The sequence below is a fragment of the Nymphalis io genome, chromosome 14, assembly GCF_905147045.1.
Source record: "Nymphalis io chromosome 14, ilAglIoxx1.1, whole genome shotgun sequence".
NCBI lineage: Eukaryota > Metazoa > Arthropoda > Insecta > Lepidoptera > Nymphalidae > Nymphalis > Nymphalis io.
In genome coordinates, this window is record NC_065901.1 from 5072951 (window position 1) to 5097984 (window position 25034).

Below are 25034 nucleotides of genomic sequence, written 5' to 3' on the forward strand. Positions count from 1 at the left end.
AAATAAGCTTATATTAATTTTATCTACAAGTCTGTATTAAAGTTTTTTAATTTTTCTAAGTAATTACAATTATCTGGTACGTAAATGAATACATCTTCACTCGGATTTTAAAACGCAGCAGTAGAATTCGAGTCCGCCTTTTATACATAATCAAACTCTTGCGCATACGCGGTTACGAGGGTACGCGGTTAATTTATAGTAATTTTTGTTAAAATTATATTGTTTACAGCACTACATTTATGTATCCTTTAAAATAATAGTTTCTATCAAGATACCTATCATGATTTTTACAAAAATATCAAACACAGTAGTAGCGTAGGAGAATCAATAGCAGTTGACGACGCAGAAATTAAATAATAAGTTAGTTTATTCGCACCTCATCGTTAACGTTTTGATCTCTTTTTTTCCATTAGAAGTAGTTTGAAAGTGATAATAATTGTTGAGACATAAGATTTTTTATGAATTGTTGAGATACTTTAGATAATTGGTACCCTAATCAAGACCTAACTTTAGAAAAACTTAGAAAGAAACTTGTTATACTATTAGCTTTATGTACTGCACATAGACTACAAATATTTTCTTTAATGAAAATAAGTAATATTAAATACTTTCAAAGAGAAATAAGAATTTAAATACTCGATATAATTAAAACTTCGGAAACAGGAAAAAATCAATCAATTCTTATATTGCCTTATTTTTTAGAAAAACCAAGCATATGTCCGGCTAGGGCTTTAGTTGACTATATAGCTAGGACTAAAGCTTTAAGGCCTTGTAATGTAGATAACTTGCTTATTACTTTGAGAAGACCTTACAAAGCTGTCTCGTACCAAACTATTGGTCGTTGAATCAAGCTATGAACTTATGTGGAATAGAAATGTCAGCATTTAGTGCTCATAACACAAGACACGCAGCTACATCAGCTGCTCGCGCCGCGGGCCTTTCCGTGGACATGATTCGTAAGACTAAAGTAAGGCTGGACCACCAATTCCGAAACGTTTGCTAAGTTTTACGATCAACCAATCGAGAATCGTGACAGTTTCGCAAGGTCTATAATAATTCCTAATAGCAATTAAAAATACATTGCTAACATTGTACAAAAATAAATAATATTATATAATGATAAAAATAAATAAAGCTTTTTATTTATTAATGGTGATTTTATTTATGACAATTAGCAGAACTTGTATATCTCTAAACATCTACCTAGTGAATTATATCTGAAGAATGAAACAACGAAATATAATATACGATCAAACGAACTTCTCAAGTGAAGTTTGATCATTATTATATGAGTTGTTACATTCGAAGATATAAATACCCTCCCTCCCAAAAAACCCTGAATTTTTGCAAAAATACATACTATAAAAAAGAATGAGGCTTAAACCGAGCGTAGGACCGATGAAGGTAATAATGTGGGTACATAGAAAGTTACTTTTTATTTTGTACCGCAATAAAAAAAATATACCTCTTAATATGCGACGTTACCTTGTAGGTTAGAAGGACTACCTAGTTAATTTTATCTTCGAATGAAACAACTCATATAATAATGATCAAACTTCACTTGAGAAGTTCGTTTGATCGTATATTATTATGAATAAATAAAACAGTATTATTGCATATGCATTATTATTAAAACAAAACATTTCAGTGGTTTAGGAAATTAATGAGTTTAACTGAGAGACGTAGATGAAGCTATATGAAATGTTATATGCAAAGTAAATGAAGACATTTACAAAATTTTAGTCTAAAAATGTTAAATACTGTTATTATATCGCTTACTTTAATTTACTTAATATTTTAATTAGAATGAGCACTATTTTGATTACAACGAATAAACGGATATCAGGCAGATGTCTTTTTTTACGTTGAGGCTTTTGCAAAGTAAAAAAATACCTCTACATTTTTTCAGAAAAACAACGACATAGCGATAAAACCCGTTATACAATAAATAAAAAATGTTATTTTAAATCATCATGGAAAATTTCAAGTTAATTGGGACATAAATGTCGCAATGGTTACTATTTTTTACTTAATGTGATCTCCTGAAAAATTGCTATTATGTAGATATCTGCATCTACTTCGCTGCCATCGAATGAATACTAGTAAGCTTTCGAAAATCCTGATATATTTCATAAAAATGCTTCACAATATATAAAACTGGAAAAATAATATTAAATTATCTATAATTAAAATTGCAATACGTCTTTAAGCATAATTACATTTTATTTCAATTTCTAATTGGAGTACAACGTATCCATGTAACGTTAGAAGAAGTTATAAGACAATATTGCACATGTTGCGTTGCTTAAATAACATACAGTACAGTAACAGCCTGTTAATGTCCCAACGCTGGGCTACCACCCTCCCCATTTTAAGGAGAAGGTTTGGAGCTTATTCCACCACGCTGCTCAAATGCGGGTTGGTAGAAGACACATGTGGCGGAATATCAATGAAATTAGACATATGCAGGTTTCCTCACGATGTTTTTCTTCACCATCAAACACGAGATGAATTATAAACACAAATTAAGCACATGAATATTCCGTGGTGCTTACCCAGGTTTGGACCCACGATCATCAGTTAAGATTCACGCGTTTTAACTACTAGGCCATCTCGGCTTATAATGACATAAAATATGTTTTTATCTTTAGATATCACTTAAGAGACCGTATTTAGACTTAAGTCTACTTAACCCGGACTTAGTAATTGCTTTTACGATGTCCAATTTGCAGACCGTGCCTCGAAGCGATAGTTATAGTAATTTCAATAGAGGTAATTAATGATAACCATTCTATCGGTGTAACATGTCACATTTTAAATAAAGAAATACACATTTCTCTTAAATATGGTATGAAGAAATTCTGATTTGATAAAAGTAAATTAAAAAAATGATTATATATTTTTTACATAAAGAGTAAGCAGAGAATACAAAAAATAGTTATTCTACAACAGCAATATTTTTAATGCTGTATTGCATTTTATAAAGTGAGTGGGCCGGTATTGTTACCTGCATAAGGAATACATCTTATGCACTCTACAATAAACGAATGTTGCATAAACGAATTGTTATTATTCGTCGATAATAGTCACCAATTATCCTTATGTTATGCTCATTTATTGGCATCTTATAATCAAAAATCAGCAAAAATTATCAGGCAAGTTTTTTTTTTGTTATATGAGATACGAGTTAATATTGAAATTGAGTAATAATCAGAATTTAACCTGAAACTTTTACCTTGCTAACCGACTTGTATCTCGATAAACTAATGTGGTAAAATAATATTTTTTGTAAGTAATGTCAATGTAAGTTGTGAGCCACGGTGGCCAATCTCAAGAAAGTGCATATATTATAGTGCACAAGTGTGTGCGTAAACACAGGTCCACTCTCTATTCCCTAACTCTCATAATCTGATGGGATGGCAATCCAATACGACCGGAAAGAGTTCAGACATACGTCCGTGGTCTTTTACGTGCTTTTCGAGGCACGGGAGTGTACACTCTTCCAACTTCTAGACTCCGGGCTGCTGGGATTTGAACCGCGGACCTCCTGGTCTGCGGCTTAACATCTAGCCACTAGACCAACGAGGCAGACAATTTCGTAGTAATTTGTATGGAAATACATATATATTTTTTATTTTTAAACTTTCATTAAATTTAAGTTGTAATTAATTTCGATCGGTTTGTCAATTTTGATACCTCGGAAAGAACTAAGATGCTATTGAAAGTTGTATATGCTTATTTTACACGCATATTAAATTACTTAAATTAATTGCAATAAAAATTATTTCATCAATATCTTAAATAATATTACATAGAACGTATGTTGTTGTTTTAATTTTATGTTATGTTTTAGTATTGATATAAAAAGGAAAAGTTACGATCAAAGAAAATCTATTGAAAGCATATGTGTAATAGACACATTCATTAATATCAAAGACGCCTTTTTGTACATTCCTTTTATGATTTCTGTCTATTTTGTCAATTGAAGCTAAGAATGGGAATTTCATGTATTGAATCCTCTTTTTCCAATTTCCAAATACATATTTTTATGTAAAAAATATAAGTCGATTCTAAACACTTATTATTTATTGTGAAAGTGATATATTTTATTATTTTCGCAGTCAATAAATTAAGTGGTTATAATTTTAATTTTCCTTAAGTAAAAATAGTTTAGTTTTATTGAAAATTGTAGATATAATTTCATTTAAAAATTATTATTAAACATTAATAAAAAAAATGTTTTATAAATTTAAACTATGAATGCAAAAATTAGGTTAGACCTCATAAAGAAATGAATGAGGTCACTGCATATACATTTGAATACGCTCTTGACCATGCCAAAAAGCATTTTACCTATTTTTAGTAAAATGATTAAAGCCGACATTTATAATGAATACTTTTAAATAACCCAAGTGCACGGTTTTCAGAGGCAAGGTTATTCAAACAACCATTAATATTATTAAAGTATTATTTTATCAAGATTCATATTTCTGTATGATATGAGTAAACAGTGGCAGCTTACTATTGAATGACATTGTAAACGTGACGGACAGATGTATCGTTACATGATCTAATTGAAATTCTACTTACGATTAGTTGTAGTTAGACAAAATCATATATATTATTTCAACAAAGTTTCCTGTAATAAAAAGCATGACAACATAATTTAGTGAAATAGATATCAATGAGTAGTTATCGAGCCATAGCCATATAGCCATTTGGTAGAACATACTTTGTAATTGCAATATTATGTTACCATAACTCATTTTTGATTTAAATATTCTTACGAAACGAACGGTGAGGCGAAGTCACAAACAATTTTTTTATTGTTATGAAAAGAAAAGGATTTTATAAAAAATGCCGATTATTTGTAAATATAACAAATAATCGGCATTTTTCAGTATCCAGTTTTTATCTTTATATTCTATAGCGTTCTCAGTACAAATCGAAGAAATGGAAAGATTAGTGTCATTTCGTGATTTTTTTAAGTTTATTAATTTGTTGACCTGTTATGACCTGACAACACTTAAAAATATATAAAGTAGTTACATATACATATAATATTTTATTTTTAACTTTTATTAGTTCAAATCAATCAAATTATCATTATTAAAAAAATTAATTTATAATTATTTTTATTTTAATAATATAAAGTGACGATTTACAAAGTTTACTTACAATTCAATTAATTTACAATTCAATTTTACCATGTAATGACAAAATAACTAACTTTTTATTAGTAAAAATAATTAAAGTTGCCTGCTGCCTGTCCGCCTCAAGTTCAATGTGAACAAGATAACATTATTTTATTGTTATATGTTTTATTGTAGTATTCACTTAATAAATAAAATAAAATATAACTATACTTACAAATTATAGCTGACGGTAAATATTAAACCAAAATTCTGAGAAAAAAATATAAATCAAAAAGGGGTTATTTTTGTTTTGTTAAAATGCCTTAAAATACAACCTTGATGTAAATAAAGCTAAGTGACAATTTTAATGCCTTAAATCAATTGTTTCTTTCATCTTGTAGCAGCGTAGAAACTAAACATGTGTATGTTAAAAGGAAAAAAAGAAAGTGTACCTAAAAATAACTTCCCTACCTCGCGTCGTCTTAGTTTCCAATCGATTAGAACGCATTTAACGCATTATTTAATCCTTTGTTCGTTTACCTATTTATATTGATAATAATGTATGCTTAAGGACAAATACAATAAAAATTTTAAAAAATCACAATTTTTTATCCTTTTTAATTTCAACTTTGTAAAATTAATTAATTAAAAAAGAAATACATCAAAGTTTTGTTTTCTATTTTAAAAACTTACATTAAATAGAAAACAAAAAATTGTCGAGATGAAGCAAATACAGTTGCTAGGTACAACTAAAATTTAAAACAAGCAAACCTCACGCATTTATCAATCGAGGTTGATTTTTGTTGATGGATTGAATAAAGTTGATTACGTGTCAGGTGTTGACTAGTCTGAAAATTCGAACTGCGGTAAAAAGGAATAGGTACTTCGGGTATAGTTCAAAATAATAAATAATTCAATTAGTGCATGGACAGCTTTGTTTCGTGTTCAATTAAATGACGTATCCTCACTTCTAATGCTATAAAAAGAAAAGCTCATGCTTTTCTTTCATCAAAGCTGTACCAGGTATTTGACAATGTACAGGGCAATTGCATTCGTAAAATTATAATTATTTTAACTTCAAGTCAGTAAATTGAGAAACGTTTATATTTGATATTTAATAAATCTACATTTCTTACACTCACAATACTTTCAGCCGTGTTTACGAAGCCAACCCATGTTTACGACTGTCCGTTCTCCATGTCATGAATGTCCATAGAGACGTCTAATGAGAACATTAACCTCATTATGTTTAGTCCCTGTCCCCGACATATATTTAATTATACGCCAAGGTGCGTCGATGAAGACGTTACGTGGGTAGAATATAAATAAATAATGTTCAAACTTTCCGTTCTATCAATTCATCTCCTAATGAAAAAATATATTTTGTGTCACATAATGTAGGAAAAACAGTGTAACATAATTAAGGTTTAATTAAGGTGCGAGTTGATAATTAATATGTTTTACATTCAAATAACTTGTTTTGATAATGAATCCTTTAATAATCCGAATAGTTTTTTTTTAAATATACGGGTATGTTAAATAATGAGTCTTTATTTATTTATCTTGAAACAGTTGAAATTAGAATATTGAGCTTGTATAGACGCCTCAAAATGTGAAGTGGAGGACTAACATAATCAACTAGCATATAAAACATCGTGAGGAAACCTGCATGTGTCTAATTTCACTGAAATTGTGCCACATGTGAATTCTACCAACCCGCATTGGAGCAGCGTGGTGGAATAAGCTCCAAACCTTCTCCTCAAAAAGAGGAGAGGAGGTCTTTAGCCCAGCAGTGGGACATTCACAGGATGTTACGGAATATAAAACATAAATTTTATGACAACAAAAACTAAACAACAATAGTAATGCTGATTGAAAAATTAATTATTAATGTAGTGAAAGTATTTTTAATGAAAATGCCATTGCACTCTGAACATACATTTAACTGAACTGACTTCTTTTTTTTTTTAAACTACATTTATCAGTTATAATAATGAATGGTTACTCATGATACATTTCTACCTTTAAATAAAAATAATTAGTATTTTTGTGTACCGGTATGATGAGTGGCCAATGTAGCCACAAGCACATGGGACGTAACAAGCTTAGTTTTTAAATTGATCAGTCAATAAGCGGTGGTGACCACTTACCTTCAGGTGGCCCATTTGCCCGTCCACCTCCCATTTATAAGATACAGTAACAGCCTGTTAATGTCCCACTGCTGGGCTAAGGCCTCCTCTCCCTTTTGAGGAGAAGGTTTTGGAGCTTATTCCACCACGCTGCTCCAATGCGGGTTGGTAGAATACACATGTGGCATAATTTCAATGAAATTAGACACATGCAGGTTTCCTCACGATGTTTTCCTTCACCGTCAAGCACGAGATGAATTATAAACACAAATTAAGCACATGATAATTCAGTGGTGCTTGCCCGGGTTTGAACCCACGATCATCGGTTAAGATGCACGCGTTCTAACCACTAGGCCATCTCGGCTTTTATTTATAAGATATTTGAATTAAATTATAATTAATAATTATTATTGATATCTGATAATATCGCATTTGAATTATAAGAAAGTTTTTTTATGCACAGATCCTAAAAAATAATTTTAGTATGAGTTAGGTATAATTAAATAGAAGAAATGAAAAGATAGATATTGTGTTTTGAGCAATTTCACATTTTAAAATGCAATTGGATCGTTGTAAAATATTCTAAAGAATGTATGTGTATATATTCTTTGTGAAAAAAACTTAAGTATAATAACTTTGAGAACTATCAAGTATAATTAAGTAGTATAATAAGTTTGAAAAACAATATTTTTATTTTACATAAAGCGACCTATTTTTTTTCTTTCACAAAAAATAAAAAGTCATATTATCATTATTACGAGTATCAATGACGACAACGGAGAAAAACATTATTTACAGATTAAATAAAGTCATTCAATCCAGCTTTCAATTATAATAATTGGTTGCTGAAATTATGAATTATTATTTACTGTTTCATTTCCGCAGTTCACCAATTAATAATTCAATAGTTTACGTTTTGGAGATGTGACATGTGTACAAAATATATATTAGTATATAATCACCTTCGTCCAACGGCGACAAAAGTTCTTAAATGCTTTGCAACAGCACGTACACAACAATAAATGTGTTCTCATTTTATTTGAATCCGAACGAAAACATTTCTATTCGGCATTAGTATAAAGTTCTACGAAAGGCCGTAATTGAATTTAGATTTTGTACAGACATTATAATATATATACAGGTCTAGTACTATACAGGTTTAGTGCAAGGAATAAAATAAAGATTGTTTTTATTTTAGATTACTTATGTTTATGCATGCACATATAACGTGATGTTGAACGATATCATATTTTTTATCTTGTATTATATTTGCAATATTTTACTTTATTGGCCTTCTTGCAATAATTATTCTTGAGAATATAAGAAGTATTCTACGCAATTGTGTGTAATTTGTAATTTGTTAAAAATTGTCCTGAAATGCTCCAAAATTATAAATGTCTTAAAACTGAGGTTTAGTCTAAAATGTTTCATTTTTACTTTTATTTCAATGTTTCATTTTTTTATTTTACATTACGGAATAATAGATAAATAATAAGCCTTACTATGGCTATGGTATATATTAAAAAAATGTTTTATCAGAAACATTTCAAATACAAAATATCATTGTGAACTAAGTTGGTACTTTATAAAATTTAGAGGAGTCTCGAAACGCATTTAGTAGGGGTGCTTAATTTATTTGACAATTTCCTTGACCTAAATATAAATTTAAAAAAAAAACTCATAAAAGTGTAGCGAACAACGCTTCCGTATTATGTTTCTGTCATTCACTGGTTTCATCAGCCACAAAATAACGATAATATGGTTTACGCATTAGGTAATACTGTTTTAATTACTTATTTGAATAACGATGATTACATTTGAACTGATTAATTTTTAAGCCAGATAACCACTAACGAGAAATGCTCCTTTACCTGGTAGTGTAAGGCTTTGTACACTCCCGGCGTCGGTGGGTACCACCCACTTATCAGATACTCTGCCGCTAAGCAGCAATACTTAGTATTGTTGCGTTCCGATTTGAAGGGTGAGAGAACCAGTGTAACTACAGACACAAGGGACATAACGTCTCAGTTCCCAAGGTTGTTAGCGCATTGGCGATGTAACGAATGGTTAAAAAACTACAACCGATGATCGTGGGTGGGCAAGCACCACTGAATTTTCATGTGCTTAATTTGTGTTTATAATTCATCTCGTGCTTAACGGTGAAGGAAAACATCGTGAGGAAACCTGCATGTGTCTAATTTCATTGAAATTCTGCCACATGTGTATTCTACCAACCCGCATTGGAGCAGCGTGGTGGAATAAGCTCCAAACCTTCTCCTCAAAAGGGAGAGGAGGCCTTAGCCCAGCAGTGGGACATTAACAGGCTGTTACTCTCTCTTACTCTCTCTCTCCCAAGGTTGTTAGCGCATTGGCGATGTAACGAATGGTTAAAAAACTACAAGCGTTTTATGCAGATGCTTGACCCATAAAAAAGCCTAAGAAATTATATTTTGCAACGTGATCTTACATCATTTAATCTAAATTAATATATTAAATTCGTACAAGGTTTTGATGTATTATAAGTATATAATCGGATTAATAATTTTAGTGTTAATCTCCAAAGTCCAAAAAATTGAACTTTCCACTTAATAATAATCGTATAATATTATAATTTATCTAAATAATTGTTTTACCCTCGCTCAGTAAGTACTATTAAAACTAATAAGTTTTTAATACTACAAACCAACACTATATTCAACTAACTTGGTACCTAACATTTGTCATGTTAGATAGTATTCATGCATCGATAATATAAATCATGTATTGAGATCAAATTCGATTTATTACGGTTTTAGCAGATACCTGAAGAACGTGGAATCTCTTTGTAAACTCGATCCCTGTCTTTTGGAATGGACGTTGGTAGGCTCCTTTTATTCATCTCCAATATCTTTAGGTCACGAACCATTAATTTTGAAATCTCAAAAAATCCGTACACATTTATTAATATCTATTATAGACAAAAAAAAACTCATCTTACTATTATAATTTTAGGTTATTTTACATACCAGTACATTGTTTTCATATTTCTGTTTTATTATTAATTAGCTTATGAATTGTTTTAAAAATATTGATTTATTTCAGAACCTAACAGTATAATTATGAAATTAATGAATTTGCACAAAACAACGATATAAAATAACAAATTTATACTACTAGGCTTTGCAAGCCCGTCTGGGTAGGTACCACCCACTCATCAGATATTGTATCGCTAAACAGCAATACTTTGTACAATACAATGTATTGCTCAGTTTTGTATTGTACAAAGTATTGCTGTTTACAAACTGTGCGATACAAAGTGAGATAGAGATAAATATTTTATCGAGATTATTAATTATTATGTTATTTCATGAATAATTATTTACTAAAATTACTAAATATTACTTGTTGTAATACCAGAACAAAGTTCAATACGAATGTTACAAATTGCAGCATGTAAGGCAAGTCTGTAGTGGAGCTGTTACAACAGCGACATAATATGGCGTCATGTCCATCGAGGACGCAACGTAGCCCGGCCTGCACAGTAGATTAATCAATATTAATCTACTGTGCTGGCCGGGCTTCGTTGCTTGCGCCCGTACAGTAAAGAGCGGGTACGCGTGTATTATTTTAGAATTAGCCACCGTCTAAATTGGAGTATACAATTTGGTAAAACCCTACTTGTGATTTCTTCATTCGTAAGTTTTACTATTATAATTATATCACTAATCGTATATAATTTTTGGCAGACCGTTATTACACACAGGCAAAAGGAAACAAGTCCCTTTTTATATAGCAACAAAATGTATTTAAGATGCTTTTTTTAATCTGTTGTAAAACTATACTATAAATCAATGCAATGCGTAAGTAGCCACGTGACATCAAATACAATAAAAAAAACGCAAATAAACTTTTTTTTAAAAAGCCACTAATTCGAAAGGGCAGATCACATTATGAAGACTTATCAAGTAAATCCGATGCTTGTTTTAACTCAAGCAATTATGTAAACGAACTTCATGTTGGGTTAAGCGTTTTCCTATCAGTTGGCGTGCCCTAACAAATTTCATTAAAAGTTTAAATTTTGTTTTATAATATTATAACTCAAGCAGGACCCGGTAATTCTTCCTCCTTTCAATAGTCACTTAATATCAATCTTTATAAAAAATAAACAATAAAGTGCTTTTTCATTTTGTGAATTACTTAAACTCGAGTAAAAGGGCATCACAAGGCAGAAATTTCGCCATTGCTAGACCTTTTAGACGATATATACACTATATAGTCTTCTGCTGACTTCTCACCCGGTGGAATATCAGGTTGTGGTTCAGGCTCCACTTGGTTCTTCGGATCACGGCCTTATATCTACCAAAGTGCCACAGGCCAAGCTGCCGCCATCAGCGGTATGCAAACGTCGCGTTTGGCACTATAAGTCGGCAGATTGGGACGGTATGCGCGATTACTTCAGTCCCTTGGAAGGAACGTTTCTTCAGTGGGAATGACCCGACAGCTAGTGCCGCTGCTGTTGCTGATGAGATCATGTTAGGAATGGAATACTACATTCCTAGCTCAGATCTCATCAATAGGGGTACGCGTAACCGTTGGTTCACGCGTGAATGTGCCGACGCTGTATCATCTAAGCAGGCGGCATATCGCGCGTGGATCAACGGCTGCATTAGCGGGGCATCTAACATTGACTCACTGAAAGCAAACTACAATAAAAATTCCAAGTCCTGTAGGAAGGCATACACGAGAGCGGATGCACAGCGCATTGTACAGATTGGTCATGACCTTATTTCGCATCCTAGGGGCTCCCGTAGCTTCTGGCGTCTGACCAAGTCTGTGCAAAACAATTTCTGCCAACCTTCGCTGCCACCGCTCAGAAATCCAGACGGATCGCTAGCTCACAGTCCGCAGGAGAAAGCCGACCTCCTGGCTAAACTCTTTGCCGACAACTCTGTGATCGATGATTGTAGTGCGCAGCCACCAACAATACCTTCATGTGGCCACACGATGCCTGACATCAAAATCAGGCAACGTGATGTGCGTGCGGAGCTGCAATCACTCGATATACGGAAAGCTAGCGGTCCCGATGGAATACCAGCCATTGTGCTGAAGAAGTGCGCAGCGGAGCTGTCTCCTGTGTTAACGCGCCTGTTCCAACTTTCTCTCTCTTCGGGATGTGTGCCGGGGGCTTGGAGAAGAGCTAATGTGCAAGCGGTTCCCAAAAAAGGGGATCGGTCTGACCCGGCAAATTATCGGCCAATAGCTATCACCTCAGTACTTTGTAAGGTGATGGAACGGATTTTAAACAACCAACTGATCCATTACCTAGAAGATCACTGTCTAATTAATGATCGTCAGTACGGGTTTCGACCAAAACGGTCCACAGGTGATCTTCTAGCGTACGTAACGCACCTCTGGGGTGAAGCTATCGACAAGCATGGAGAATCGTTGGCTGTCAGCCTCGATATCTCCAAGGCTTTCGACAGGGTCTGGCACAGAAGTCTTCTCTCCAAGCTACCGGCATATGGTCTGCCTGCTCAGCTATGCACCTGGATTGCCAGCTTCCTACACAAGCGTAGCCTTCGTGTTTTAGTAGATGGTTGCGCTTCACAATTCTATGTAGTGAATGCTGGGGTCCCCCAGGGATCTGTGCTATCTCCCACACTCTTTCTTTTGCATATCAATGATATGCTCTCTCTTGGGAACATACATTGCTATGCAGATGATAGTACAGTGCATGGTGGATACCACGGACGCGCAGTGACTGGGCGGGCGGAAACTGAGGAGAGGCGGGAGAATCTTGTCATTGAACTCGATAGGACGTTAGAGCTCATCGCCAAATGGGGTTCTGATAATCTTGTTGAGTTTAATGCCAAGAAAACACAGGTGTGCGCTCTCACAGCGAAAAAGTCACCATTTTACCCTCATCCCTCCCTCTGTGGCACACCGCTGATGATACAAAGCAAAATCGCCATGCTGGGGATGGACGTTCGCTGCGACCTTAGTCCAAGGGATTACATCGAGGCTATTATAAAAACAGCTTCACGAAAACTCGGAGTTCTGAACAAGGTGCGGCGTTTTTTCACGCCACAACAACTGTGCCTGTTATACAAAACACAGGTACGGTCTTGCGTTGAATATTGCTCGCACCTTTGGGATGGCTCCGCTAAGTACCTAATGGAGGCCTTGGACCGTTTGCAGCGACGTGCAGTACGCATTATTGGCGACGTAAAGGTCACAAACACCCTTGAACCTTTACAATTGCGTCGCGAGATAGCAGCACTGAGCGCTTTCTATCGTCTGTATCACGGCGAGTGCTCTGAGGAATTATTCTCTCTAATTCCTGCTTCCCCCTTCCTTCTTAAGTCCACGCGAGCTGGTTCTCGATGTCACCGCCTAACTGTGACATCAATTCCATCGCGCACAAAGAAATTTGGCAACTCCTTTCTTTGCCGCACTACCAAAGAATGGAATTCCTTACCAGCTCACGTGTTCCCCTCCTCTTACAACCCGGGTTCCTTCAAACGAGGCGTGAAGAGGCATCTTGCGGGCCGGCATGGCGGGGACGGCTAGTACAGAACATTCTTCCCGACTGTACTGGCCGTCGTCGCGTTTGGACTCTACTACCACTTACCATCAGGTGGAGTGGAGTCATTTGCCATCCCGGGGCATATAAAAAAAAAAAAAAAAAATATAAAATTACAAATAGCCCATTTATTTATATCATCAACTTTATGTTTAGCCTGAATTATGAACACTTGAGTTAAAAATATTTTTGGCTTTAAATAACATTTTTATTATTATGTTGTATGAACTTTATTTTACAAAAAAAAAAAAATATTTTTGACGAGCCGGTTGGAGTGGTTGGTGGATGCTTGCTTTTCACGCTGAAGGTTGTGGGTTCGATTCCCACCCAGGACAGATATTTGTGTGCATGAACATGTCTATCCAGAATAGACATGTATGTGTATATATATAAGTATATATATATAAGTATGTATTTACAAAAGGAAAATAGTATATATTGTATATCAGTTGTCTGGTTTCCATAGTACAAGCTCTGTACAAGCATAATTTAGGATCAGATGGCCGTGTGTGAAAAATCTCCCAGGATATTATTATTATTATTATTTTATAATAATTTAATTTAAATTTTGCCCTAATAATGTAATATGTCTGATTCTAGAAGTCGAACTGAAGGTAAACTGATGTCAAAGATAATGGGCTTCACTTACAAACGTAGCTTAGCGGATGTTTAATAAAATATTGATTTCGTTCTTTCTGTCATTCGAAAGTAGGAGTCACAGCCATGTTTAACTAAAAAGCTAGGCAACGTATAAACGTTGCCTAGCGGCTTACTTATAAAAGTTTTACTTTTACTTTTACTTATAAAAGTAAGGTGGAATATATTTTTTTAAAACGTCAAATTGTATTATTACAATGACGGAAGTTTTTCCTTTTATAAAGAATAAGAAGACGCGCAAATGGGCCACCTGATGGTAATTGGTCACTAACGCCCATAGACATTGGCATTGTATGAAATGTTAACCATCGCTTACATAGCCAATGCGCCACCATGTTATGTCCATTGTGCCTGTAATTACACTGGCTCACTCACCCTCCAAACCGGAACACAACAATACCAAGTACTGCTGTTTTGCGGTAGAATATCTGATGAGTGGGTGGTACCTACCCAGACGAGCTTGCACATTGCCCTACCACCAGTAAAAGTTTAGTTTGAGGTATGTTAGGTGTGTTAGCAAAAAAATTTATAATTTAAACGAAAATTGCAAAGTTTTTTCTGTCAATAATTTTTCAAGTAAAATTAAATAAGAGAAAGCAAATTGTGTCCTACAAAATTATATTTTGGGACAATTGATAACTGTTCAGGCATCTGCTCATCAGGTTTGTGTAGAGCGATGAATGTCAAACTGAGTTTGAAAATGACAAATGCTCGCTAATGACCTGACGCCATTGTGATTGGTCCAAATGAAATAATAACTGTAAGTAATGTTTGATTAAAATAATAAAATTACTTTTAAATATCCTATTTTCATTAATAATATTTTTATCGTCTGTATTTATTCACAATGAATAATTCAAATAATTTGAAATTTAAATTCGTAAAACACGAATCCGATCACATATTCGAGATTATTATTTTAAATGAATATTAGAAATGTTACGTTGGTTTAGCTTAGATGATCAACCATCTTTGTACATATAAATACATAAATAAATAAATATCGTCAGCTGCGCTCTAACGATTATTACCTTCTTTCTGTGCCTATTCACACTTCTGGTTTCGTTTCTAATTCTTACTCCGTTCAAGCTGTTCGATTATGGAACAAAGTACCTGAGCATATAAGGAAAGCCACTTCTAAACCTACTTTCAAGTCTCGTCTCCGTGAGCATATCTTGTCAGAAAGCTCCTAGTTCTCTTCATCTTTGACATCTACATATAATGCGTTATTATTATATGTATATATGTGTGTATATATATGTATACGTATATATTATTCATATGTTCTTTGTTTTTGTTGTTGTTGTATTTGTATGTATGTATATTTTCGACTATTAATTACCGCCTTCACGAATTTCCGCTTACCCTAAAGGTTGACTGGTAGAGAATGCCTTTAAGCATTAAGTCCGCCTTTTGTCATAGTACTCAATGTAGTGGACAAAAAGTTTTAAAATAAATAAATAAAATAAATACAAACTTAAAAAAATATTTGAATATTTTAAAATAAAGTAGTATATACAAATATTATTGTATTTAAAATTTTAGTACAGATCTCCAGAAAATAAAAAACTACTGGAGGGCCTCCCGTGCTAAATTAAATGGACGTATACCATTAAGGGCTTATAAATTAAACCTGTGTCGAAATTCTTTCTAGCAAAATAATGCTGATTACTGTTTGTCTTTTAATACCTATGAATAGTAGATGAAAAAGAAACAAATGTGAACAAACAACATGCTTAAATGAATGGAACTTACCTTTGTTTGAAGTTGCGATTTTAAGGTGAAATCATAAACATTTAATAATTATTATTGTACCAATCAAATCGTATCTTTCAAGATAATTGGGTGTATGGTGCAAGTGAGATATTTGTTGTGCGGCGGTGAGGTGAGGGGCACGATTTCAATTGAATTTGTGCTGATATAAAATGTTATTTCCATGAGTTTTACATTTTATAAAGTTATATCCTTCAATAAATCACATTAATTGTTAATATCAGTGTAAAAATAAAAATCATACGACGAGTTAACGTAACAAAATGAGCCTTATCAAATTGTAATTACGATATAAAATTACTAAATATAACCTATGTAATTAGGTACTACTGGGTAAAAGTAAATCTATATCGAATAATTCTCATACAGTGAATCGTATCGCTTCAACGTTGATACTAATCTATTAATCTTATAACGGTAACGTCAGCATAGTTTAACATAAATCGTGATGGTTAGTAGGCCTTAATTAGTAGTAAAGTAATAGACTGTTCACGTCCGTGTACACGTGGAACTTATCCCACCCTATTCTACTGCGGGTTGCTCCCTGACACATACAAAGTTTTCAAGATTTTCTTAATCGCTGAGTATAAAATAAATTATAAATACAAACGGGCCGGTAGACGTGGTTGGTAGATACTTTCCTTTCATGTCGAAGGTGTGGGCGGTGGGTGTGGGTTTGATTACCACCCAGGATAGATATTTGTGTCCATGCACATGTCTGTTTGTCCTGACTAACATTATAATTACACCCAGACTAATTATGTATATAAGTATGTATTTACAAACGAGAAGTAGTACATGTAGTATATCAGTTGTCTGGTTTTCATAGTACAAGCTCTGTACAAGTAGTTTGGGATCAGATGGCCGTGTAAGAATAATGTCACAGCATATTAAATAAAAACGATGCGCTTAAAAACTCAGTAGTATTTGCTTGGATTTTTTTTCCTCTGAGCCACATCGGCTCAAGATTTTGCTTAAGATAATTAATAAAAATAATATACAATTTTATATATCTATATAATGTAGATTGATTACAAGTAATATGGAGCTGATATATTTCATTGATATAGTCACGAGTTTCGTCAAAGAAAAAATATCGCACAAATAGACATCAAGCCAATTTGCCTGTGAAGAGGAAATGGTCGCTGCGCTCGGAAGCCAGACGAGACCTCCGTGTTCTTTAACGAGGAAGGCACAATAGATATAATATATATATAGTTGCATTAACATTCTGTGAGAAATGTTTTAATTTAAATCATTTATGTATATAATCGTTTGTGCGATACTATCGATATTCTGCTTAAAAAATTGAGTTTAAAGTAAGCTTGCGGATTTTATGCAACTAAAAGATAAGTATGTATCCATAAAATATATTTTTTTTCATAATATGTAACACTTATATATTGAAAATGTATATGTTTAAAATATTTGTTGAAACATGTTTTAAAAAGTATTAGCGACTAATTTTATTTTCACCAAATCCTTAACAGTGACATCAATGTCAAAATTGCCAATGTTATTTTGAAAGGATTAGTACTTTGAAACAAGTAAATCTACATTGTATTAGATTTCTAAATGAAATAAACTTTTTTAATTAAGTAATTTTGATTGTGCATTTATTGATTCTATTTACAATTAATCGTACAAAATAACCCATATATTAAAACTACGCAAATGCAAATTTCGAATAGTGACGTCTTTAACGTGGTCCGCCGTGACAAAGCCTGTCCATCCACATCACGGCTTTACAAAAACACTAAGGAATGGGGCAGAATAGACTATTACTACATGGACTTGGGTTTGGCAAATTAAGTTCTATGTTAGTTCTCCAAAACCTATCGCATTATTAGAGCCAAAAATTTTATAAAATAAAATGTTATCTATTTATAAAATATTTTAATTCTTTCTCTCTCTAAGTCCCGATTAGGACGGCCATCTGACACAAAACGAGAGAGCTCAGACACAAGACCAAATACTGTTAACTTTTTGACAAAGAAATACAATTACTTGTTTCTGACCAGACCTTGATGTCAACTTATTAATTAAGATCTTCATTTTTATTAACTAGGCGCTAAACCATCGAGGCAATGTATTTTATAAAATAATCCTAAATGTGTTTCAAATACCGTATATTTATTATTAATTATGAAACCCTCGATTATCGTATTATCAGATTATTTATTATGTTTAAATTCTGCATAATATTTACATTCGCGTTTTATGCTTTATGATAAACATATTTGCCGTTGAACGTGCTGCTACATATCTTATTTGTGTTACGTATATTATTTATAAATTAATTAATATATCATTAACTATTTATTAAATAATATTATTACGATTTGCAGTTAAGCATTATGGACTAAAAATATTTCTTAACATTAAACAATGTTATTTTTAAGAGCTCATAAATTACATTTCAGTTAAACAAAAGAAAAGCACATAGAACCTCCTTTTTCAACAAATTCAATGCGATTTTGGTTCAACATAGCTCTACTGTTATTATAACTGTAATTATCGATGTTTTTAGTACAATTATTGCTATTAATATTATTGACCACATGTGTAATTCATATAAAAATGATTATGGGTATGTTTGAACAAGTGATCAACCGCTTGCTCAAACTTGCCCACAACAAAAATAGCGTATGTGTTGTAATATAGTTAGGTACACCTATTGTATGTTATTGGTATGTTGTATATATGCTTTTATAGATATTCTAACCTAATTATTATGAATTGATCTCAAAAGGTTATTACGCAAATGATTCGTGTATTTCTGTTTCACTAAGATAAGAACATCATTATTTACACTGCAAAAAATGGGACTAAAATAATTAAATAACAGTCGCGTGAGTATTGATTACACATAATGCAATCATCTAACAATTGGTAAATGGAAATACGTTTTTATATTTTCTCTATTGTTTTAATTTAAGTTTCATTTTTGTATTGATTAACGTCTATTGTCTCTACTCGTTGTTTTTTTTTTTAAACTTCATCACTGTCCATTATCCTGTTATATATTCCAATATGAGATGAGTAAATATGGACTCATCGCTTCATATTATCCTTCGCAAGATCCTGCAGCCAGCGCTACAACTTTATGTGAGTGATGATTACGGGTATAATATAAATTTATTGCAAAGCTAAAAAATAAAGTAAACTTGTATACTTAAAGACAGATATAATCACAGTTTCATCAGGAATATGTATCGAAAATTATTAATATGTTCATTTTTAGAGTTCTGAATTTCAACTTTGCTATTTCTTTCGGTTGATGTTGTAATTAAATTAATATATATGTATTCATTTTGATAATAATATCCAAAATTATATACAAAAGTTATCATTCTCGCACACTTGTTTCTTTTTTTTTCAACAAATCATTTTATAATATATATATAAGCAAAATACAACACAATCCATCACGAGATCTCCTAAGCTATCCACCTGATTGAGTTGAATTTGTCCGAGTTGCTCCTTCTCCGACGTAAACACTTATTAAGAATGGACTTTACGCAAATCCTATTCAAAATACATTTTTATTCTTATCTACCTGGTATATACAGTAAAGCCGGGACGATAAATTAGTAGTTCATAATATTAAATTAGTTTAATTAAATCAAATATATTGCCAGAAAGCAAAAATTTATATTTAAGCGCTTGTTTTATTGGACTATAAAATAAGCATATAAATATAAATCAAACTCAGCATATTTAATGCGTTAAGCGTTAATTTCAAGTCAAATGACTATCATTATTGTATTCAGGTTTTTTTTTTATTTCCTATGATAATATATTAATGTACAAATTCTATTTTATACCAACGTTATATATCCACAAAAACATTCGTTATTGCGTGTATAAAAATATTTTAACAAAATATATATCCATTATAGGTATATAAAATATAATAACTTAACAATCAAAATATAAATAAAAAAATAAATTCTAATCGACGAATAACAAAACATATTTTTGAAAGTACATAGATTTATTTTAGTACATACTACTTATACTATTATTGCATAAAATATAAAGATAAAAATAATATTAAGAAATAGTGTGACATAAATAACTCATTTTTCAAGTATAAAAAGTCCAGTTGAGTTTTTCTTTTTTTAATTTATAATAGATTTTAATAATAATTTATAATTTTAATAGCGGATTTTTTGTTATTTTTTTAAGTCAATTTAAATATCTTTTAACTGTTGTTTTTCCATTTTTATTGTTGACATAGACTAAGGAATGTCTTTTACCCGTTATAATTATAATCAAAGCCATTAAAGTAAGCTCATTAGTTGTGTTCTTAAATGTACGCTGCTCTTAATAGATAGTAAAGATTAAACTGAGAATTAACTTAGATTACAAAACAATCGTAATCACAATCATGATGATTTATCCGTCTGTACCTACTGCATTAATACATGTTATTGTAAGTCCACACTGGTATTTTTCTCATATGCTTAAAACATATTATAATGTCATTAAATAGAATATATATATATATAATATATAGTATATAATAAGCCGAGATGGCCCAGTGGTAAGAACGCGTGAATCTTAACCGATGATCGTGGGTTCAAACGCGGGCAAGCACCACTGAATTTTCATGTGCTTAATTTGTAATTATAATTCATCTCGTGCTATACGGTGAAGGAAAATACCGTGAGGAAACCTGCATGTGTCTAATTTCACTGAAATTCTGCCACATGTGTATTCCACCAATCCGCATTGGAGCAGCGTGGTGGAATAAGCTCCAAACCTTCTCCTCAAAAAGAGGAGAAGAGGGCTTTAGCCCAGCAGTGGGACATTCACAGGCTGTTACGGTACGGTAAAAAGAATAAGTACATTATAAAAATCAGAATCGATCCAACATACTGTCCACTTTTTTAAACTCTTTGATAATCCAATTGATTGAATCTAAACTGTGAAGTTAATACAATTATTATTATTTTAAAGAAATGTAAGCTCTGAATGTAATAATAACATTTAATAAAGTCTTATCAGAGGTTCGCAAAACATATTTTAGTCTAATAACCGGCGAAAGAAACAGCAACTGAGCATGCAGACAACAGATCTAATTGATATGAAGTTGTAGATTATATTATCATACATTCATTGACGTATTTTAATTTTAAAAATTAATGAGGTTCCATAAGCTAGCAATACTGTCATATTTATTATTTACCAGTAAAACCTATAATTTATGTAACTAAGTAAGAGAGATGAACGTAGAACTTATCCCTGGAGGTAGTCAACCTTCTGAATTCGACTACTTTGGTATGTAATCAGATTAAAAGCGAATTCATTAATTCCGTAATGATGACATCTGGATAGAATAAATCTAAAATCATCCAAAACATTTTTAGGTAATCTTTAAAAATATATAAAGAAGCTATTAATAACCACCTCCTAAATTAAAGTCTATCTATCTAATTTAATTATCTATCTTAAGTCTATCTAATTTAAGTATATAGATAACTTGGTAGCAATTTTATATAAATATGAGTGAAATTACCAAGCGAATATTGTAGATGTTTCGTCGATGCGAGATGATTTGCTACTTGATGCAAAGCGGTGGGGGATCGGCTTTCAAACTGTTAAAACTTTATATTGATAAAACTTTGGCGTCAGCAGTTTCAACATATTTTGTCAACTTGGTAATGTCTACGTAAAAACTTGAGTTACAATCTTGACATTTCTGATAGCAAAAGTGATTGGAACACAGAATCTAAATATAATTCCATGTATTATATCCAAAAGTTATCTTGAATTGTTTTCTTAGCGATAAGACTGCTTTTTTATGTATTTTTTTATGTATTACTATATTTGTATTGCGCTATTTAATTTAATATGTATGACGGTTTTGATTATAAATAGCAACGAAATAAATAATAAAACCAAAAGTACTTAGAGAAGTTTTCTTTGAATAAGCACGTAAGATAAAGTTTATTGTGTTCGGGTGAAGGGTGAAAGATCACTTTTCTTTGCATAATATTTATAGAATAATTATACATTGTTTTTTTTGTTATTTTAAAACAAAAACCTTAAAGATTAAGTCTTAAAAATACGCTAGCCTCACACATCAACTAAGCCGCCAGATCTAATAATCATGAAATATTGCACTGTATTTTCAATGATATGAAGGTAAGTAGTGTGAAAGGTTTTTTACATAAGCATCCCCAACACCCTATAGCATACTCCCCTCGTGGCTCAGCGGGCGTCGTTCTACTATGGAGTCATATCGCTCAATCGGACGAAGTTAGGCCATGGCCAAAGAGAGATCAGGCGAAAGCAGAACGGCTTCATGTACTTTTCAAACACCTAAGCCCTGACTGTTACTAAATATTATATATAATCTAATCAATTTTTATTTGCCTGATGAATTGAATTTTGAATTCTATTTAAAGTTGTTTGAATCTAAAACAGTTCTTGTATGTCCAAGGTAGTTTGATGTTACAATAATTCAAAGAACTATGTTTGTTAATAGACAATAAAATATAATAATGTCATCTAGATAGATTTCAGCCACGGCGGTCAATTCCAAGAAAGATTAGCCAACTACGCAGGAGATATTATAGTGCACAAGTGTGGGCGCAAACACAGGTGCACTCTCTCTTCCCTCACTCTCATAATCCGATGGGACGGCAATCCGACACGACCAGAAAGAGTTCAGGCGCAGGACCAACGTCTTTACGTGCTTTCCGAGGCACGAGAGTGTACACACTTCCAACTTCTAGACTCCGGGACTTATTGGCCCGACCTGGGAATTGAACCCAGGACCTCCGGGTCAGCGGACTTACATCAAGCCACTAGATCAACGAGGTAGTCAAATAAAATAAAATATAAGAGGCTATTGAAACACCATCGTTTTATGTTCGAATAATGTTAAAAGTGTATGGTAAAAGGAGTATTAATGTTTAGTAAGTACGTTTCCTAAGGTAAAAGTCACACCTATAAGTTAATTCCCATATAACATCCTCGATAATTTTCGAAGCTCGGATTCGAAGCGGTCGTACAACTTTCGGAATATTTATCTGTAAAGTTAAAGTTTAAAAACCTTAAATTTACATTCGTATGAAAAAATAGATTATGATTATTTTATTTACGCTTAGCAGAACAGGTGATATTTAATCATTTCTTAAATAAATATAATTAAAAAACATAACACAAACATAAACACTTTCACAATTTAATATTATTTTAATTAAGTATTCTGTTCACAATAACACTATATAAAATTATATTAGATTTAACAAGAGCTATTTAAAGATCAATAACACCCAGCGCTCGTCAAATGTCTCACGAATTCTAAACAACTTATCTTTCTAATTCAAAGCATAATTTATGAGACAATATTTTATTTTACTCTTACGGCACTGGTAATTCACATTCTAACTAGTGTTAACCAAAATTTAAATAGGAAGTAGGCTCTTACAAGCACTATTGAATTCATCGTCATTTTCAAAGATTAAATGTAAAGAAGCTACCACTGGTTTTTAATCTAAAGAAGACGGGGAAGAAACTCGGTAACTTTTGCGACCTATAAATGAGATATTTATGTCAATAAAAATAAAATTGAATTATCATTTGTTTCGCACAAAAATCAACGAATGTTAACTCCACAGTTTTTTTTCGTCTATATAAGTCATTTTACAAGTATCTTATGTACGCCTTATTTTTTTTTTATTATTTATAGAATAGGAAGGCGGGCGTTGGTGACCACTTACCATCAGGTGGTCCATATGGACCACCTGATGGTAAGTATAGACATTGGCATGTAAGAAATGTTAACCATCGCTTACATCACCAATGCGCCACCAACCTTGGAAACTAAGATGTTATGTCCCTTGTGCCTGTAATTACACTGGCTCACTCACCCTTCAAACCGGAACACAAAAATACCAAGTACTGCTGTTTGCGGTAGAATATCTGATGAGTGGGTGGTACCAACCCAGACAAGCTTGCACAAAGCTCTACCACCAGTGAAGACTTATTTATCGACATAAATTATAAATTTATTAATTGTAAAATTGATGCATCATCATAACGCTGAGTCTGACAATAATAATAATTAGTATGTATCGATTTTAAGATTAGTAGAAATAAATAAAAACACGTGTAACTTCGAGCACAAGAGACATATCATCTTAATCTATTTAAATATATAAAAGTATGATTACCATTTCTTACAGTACAGTCAGTGTTAACCATCAGGTGGTTTTTTTGCCACATACTTTAAAATAAAAGAAAGTTAAAATAAATTATATCATATTTTAATATAATACTTTGGAATAGAACTGGTTGAATAAACAATTTAAGCCAAAACCGGTAGAAGAATGAAAGATAGTCGAGATGAATCCCTGAATGAGCCGTATAAGCTTTGAAATATCTCCGGCCTCGCAGCGATCATTTTAAAAGCCAGTTTGAGCTCTGTTTGAAACTTCGATAAAAATCCGATTAAATTTCATACGCCTTTTCACGACAAAGTGAGGCGGAGCTACAAATATTATAATACAATATTCAATATTTTGGTAAAAATATTCTACAAAGTATCTTTTTAATATGTATATCGTATTATAAAAAAAATTGTCACTCGAATATTAAAAATAAATATACACGTCTGAGATTGGGAGATTAGGAGATTCTAGGACTGTAAGATTAGAATATTTTATTTCAATTATATAATTATTAGTATAAAGAAATGTTAAATGTAAAACGCATATTATAACAATAGTTTTCAATTTGTACGTATATATTTCGCTTATACTC